This window comes from Furipterus horrens, unplaced genomic scaffold (genome assembly GCF_987537825.1).
Source record: "Furipterus horrens unplaced genomic scaffold, mFurHor1.1.pri manual_scaffold_3, whole genome shotgun sequence".
Taxonomy (NCBI): domain Eukaryota; kingdom Metazoa; phylum Chordata; class Mammalia; order Chiroptera; family Furipteridae; genus Furipterus; species Furipterus horrens.
In genome coordinates this window covers 82520304-82525089 of record NW_028327173.1, presented here as the reverse complement: position 1 = coordinate 82525089, position 4786 = coordinate 82520304, and the positions used below count along the sequence as shown (strand labels likewise).

Sequence of the window (4786 nt, the reverse complement as noted above, 5' to 3'; positions counted from 1 at the left end):
ATCAACAAATCGAAACATAGGGAAGGAACAAATAGTCAACCAGTGCAGAAAGAGGAAATGAAAAGTGAGGAAAATGAGGACAGACTCAGGAACTTTTGGGACAGCTATAAGTGGGCCAACATCTGAATCATAGGGTTGCCAGAAAGGGAAGAAGAACTAGAAATTGAAAATTTATGTAAAAATATAATGAAGTGGAACTTCCCTAACTCGGGGAAGGAAATAAACTTATAGGTCCAGGAAGCACAGAGAGTGCCAAAAGAACTGGACCCAGGGAGAGCCACACCAAGACACATTATAATCAAAATGACAAAAATTAAAGATAAAGAGAGAATCTTAAAAGCAGCAAGAGAGAAGAAGAGAATTACATACAAAGGGGTCCCAATAAGACTCTCAGCTGATTTCTCAAAAAAAAAAAAAAAAAAAAAAAAAAAAAAACAACCTCTGCAGACAAGGAGGGACTGGCAAGAAATATTCAAAGTAGTGAAAATCAAAAATCTACAGCCATGATTACTCTATCCACCGAAGCTGTCATTCAGAATAGAAGGGCAGAGAAAGTGCTTCCAGGACAAAGTAAAACTGAAGGAGATCATTAAATCCAAACCACTGTTATATAAAATGTTAAAGGGACTTTTTTAGGAGAAAGAAGATCAAAACTATGAACATTAAAATTAAAACTGTATTACAACAACCAACAACAGAAGATAGGGAATTGAAACAAAGGTAAGTAGGCAAGGAGAGTGGGAAAAGAATTATAGGTATGGGGAACATTTTGGGGGGAGGTCAGTGGGGAGGGGGAAAGGGAAAAGGGAGTGATGGTACAGGAATTAAAAAGCATAGTAGGAGGGAGTGTAGTAGACAGGAAGATGTTGAGAAGTACTATATGCACAACCAATGGGCATGGACTAAGGGGGGGGGACAACTGGAAGGCGGGGGGTCACTGGGTAGAGGGGAACAAAGGGAAAAGAAATTGGGACAACTGTAACAGCATAATCAATAAAGCATATTATTATTTTTTTTAACCAAAGAAGCACACATATAATTGCAGAAGTACAAGCTCTAAATTATGATGTGAAAAATTTTACTAAAATGTGTAATTTTTTATATTTTAAATTCATAAGCATATTTTTTTTAGAAATCCAATTACTTTGGGAAATGAAATATATCATTAAAAAAAAAGAAATTAGGACATTACATGCACCCAAAGTCATTTTATTAATTAGTTCTTTTTTACTGTCAAGTCCTTTTACTAAAAATGTTTTCTTTGTCACAGAAAAAAAAATATTTATAAGACTGTCAAAAGGAATAGGCTATTTCCAACATTATACAGTTTGTCTATGGGACCTCCAAAAGAGAAATTGATCACTCAAGAGAATGAAATCCACTGAAAGTTGCACAAGAAAAATATTCCACCTACAGAGTAAGTTTCTGGCAGACTTTTCTAAGGTTGGTTGCTGGTTGAGCCCAGGTGTTTGAATAAAGACTGTAGTGTCTTACCGTTATTTTCATACATGTACTCTTGGAAACAGCTTACCCGTCTCCTTGGGGTAAAATGTGGCTTCTTAAGTCTGCAAGAATTTAGGCTGTACTTGGGCCATTTTCTAGAATTCTTTATTGTGGTTCATAGGGCACCACATCTCACACCAGCTGATGGGAACCATTGGGACATCTGTGGCCCACCATTACCCCTAGTTCATTTTTGGCAGTGGTCATGAGGTAGTTGGACTGTGTGTCACCTAGGGAGATCACTTTGGTCGAGACAATGTAACCTGGGCAAAAATGCTTGTAAATTTCAACCTTGTCTTTTTCAGTAGCTCAAACATCTTCCTTGTGGACAGTTCTGTGAAAAGAATTTTTAAGTGGTGTGGACCCCACAGATAGGATGTGCACTTGGGCCAAACATGCATTGATGCTAGACATCTTACAGGTGAAGGCACCCCCACATCTGGCTGTAATTGGGACTTCTTTCTCTCATCACAGGTATAATAGGAAGCATGTGTTCTCACTGTTCTTTGTCATGCAACCAGCAAGTGACAAAAAGATGTAGCCATGCTGGGTTTGGGGGAAACTGGCTGGGTTTCCCTCCTCCTCTAAGTTACACAGATGGTCACTGGGGATGCAGTTCCTCACAGGTGACACCATGACTCCCACTGTCCCAAGCCCCTTGATTTTTAAATTATAGTTGACATACAGTATTATATTAGTTTCATGAGTACGACAGTGATCTGGCATTTATATACCTATGAAGTGATCACCGTGATAAGTTTAGTAACTGTCTGTCACCACACAAAGTTATTGCAGTATTATTGACTATATTCCCTGTACTGCACATTACAGCCTTGTGACTTATTTTATAACTGGCAGTTTGTACCTCTCATTCCTTTTCACCTTTTCCACCAACCCTCCTCCCCTTCTCTCTGACAACCAACAATTTTTTTTCTGTCTGAGTTTGTTGCTGTTTTATTTTGTCTATTTCATTTTTCAGGTTCCACATATAAATGAAATTATACAGTATTTTTCTCTGACTTATTTCACTTAGCATTAAGAGATATTATGCTAAGTGAAATAAGTTGGACATCCAAAATATATTTATTCTTTTAAATTTTAATTAAAATTTTTTGCAGTTGGAGTTAGCATTGAATAAAACTCTAGTTTCAGGTGTAGAGCATAGTGGTTAGACATTTATTTAACTTATGAAGTGATCCCCCTGATAAGTCTAGTCCCCACATTACACTGTAGATAATTATTGCAATATTATTGACTGAATTCCTTATGCTGTGCTTTACATCCTGGTGACCATTGTGTAACTACCAATTTGTACTTTTTAATCTCTTCATCTTTTTCACCCATACCCCTACTCCTTCTCCCCTCTGGAGCCAACAGTTTGTTCTCTCTATCTATGAGGTTTTTTTTTTAATTTTGTTTGTTCATTTATTTTGTTTTCAGATTTCACATATTCATGAAATCACTTGGTATTTGTCTTTTTCTGTTTGACTTATTTCACTTAGCACAATACCCTCTGGGTCCATCCATGTTGTTGCAAAGGGTAATATTTTATTTTTTATAACTGAGTAATATTCTGTATGGAGGGTATTCTCTTTATCCATTCATCTTTTGATTAGAGCATTTAATCTATATACATTTAAAGTAATTATTGAAAGGTATATAGTTATTTTACTATATTTCATTCCTTGTTTTCTGATTGTCTTTGTAGTTCTCTGTTTTGTCTTATTTTTTTTTTGCTTTCTTCTCTTGTATGTTGGTGGCTCTCTGTAATGTTGTGTTTGAACTCCTTTCTCTTTATTTTTGTATATTTCTTGTATATTTTCATTATGTATTTACCATATGCTTCACATATACCAAACTATGTTTATAACATTTTAAGATGATGGTCACAGAAGTTTGAACACTTTCTAAAATCCCTACCATTTTCCACTCACTCCCTCCACATTTAGGTTTTTGTCATAATTTTTTATTTCTTGTGTGTATGTGTATGTGTGTGTCCCTTAATTTACTGTTATAATTACAAATAATCTTCTTATTCTTGCTTTTTAACCTTTGTACTAATTTTAGTGTTCGTTGATCTACTTCTTTTATTATGTATTTGCTTTTGTAAGTGAGAAGTTTTTTCTTTGTTATATTTTCTTACTCTTATTTATTTTCTTCTCAAAGAATACCCTTTAACATTTCAGGTAATACTGGTTTGATGGTGATGTGCCCCTTCTGCTTTTTCTTGTGTAGGAAGCCCTTTATTTTTCCTTTGATCCTAAGTGATAGCCTTGCTGGGTCGAATAATCTTGATTGTAGGTCCTGGTTTTTCATCACTTTTAATATTTTGTGCCAGTCCCTTCTGGCCTGCAAAGTTCCTGTTGAGAAATCAGATGACAGTCTTTTGGGAGTTCCCGTATAGATAACTCACTGCTTTTCTTTTGCTGCTTTTAAGATTCTCTCTTTATCTTTAACCTTTAACATTTTTAATTATGATGTGTATGGGTATGCTGAGGCCAGCCACTACTTCTTTGGGTTTTGTGGACCTTTGAGAGATTTTTAGGGAAGTCCACAGTGTGGGCTGAGGCCAGCTGCTTGTGTGGATTAGCCTCTGAAAGAGTTCAGGTTGTGTGTGTGACTTGTGTGGGGCAGTCTCAAGTATCACCTGGGTAGGCAAGAGTGGTATTAACTGGGGCTGCAGGCTGTATGGGAGATGGGATTACCAAAGAAACAATGACACCTATCAGATGAATAGAGGAAGAGCTCAACAAATGAACAATGACACCTGTCAGCATTTTAGTCCCAGAGAAAGCTGTTTCTCCAGCCCTCCCTCAGAAGCCAGACAATTTAGTTCCTCCATGAATGTCCTTTTTGGAGATGCTGTCTCTTTCATGGAGCTTAGGGAAAGTGTTTGTGAGCAAGTGAGTCTATGCTTGAGTCCTTTAATAGGATGCATGGGTCTACAGCAGCCCTCCATCTCACCCAGATTCTCTGCTGATTTCCACAGCCAGCTGTTGTGGGGAACTCCTCTTCCTGGCACTGGTGCTCTGGGTTGGGGAGCACAGTGTGGGGCTTGGTCCCCTTGCTCCTTAGTGGGGACTTACACAGCTGATATATCCCTCTTGATTCTAAACCACCACAAGTGGGTATGTGAACAGCCTGTTTTATGTCTCTGTCCCTCCTACCAGTTTTGATGTGGCTTCTTTTGTATATCTTTAGTTAAAGGAGCTCTGTTCACCTACTCTTCAAATGATTCTTAAGGGTGGTTTTCTATAATTTAGGTGTAATTTGATGTGGTTAT

The 4786-nt window shown here is 37.3% G+C and overlaps 1 pseudogene; it reads right to left on the bottom strand.

Moving 5' to 3' along the window:
* Positions 1-1559: 1559 nt before the first annotated feature.
* On the bottom strand, positions 1560-2139 carry LOC150015397 (exosome complex component CSL4-like; annotated as a pseudogene).
* Between the last annotated feature and the right edge of the window lie 2647 nt (positions 2140-4786).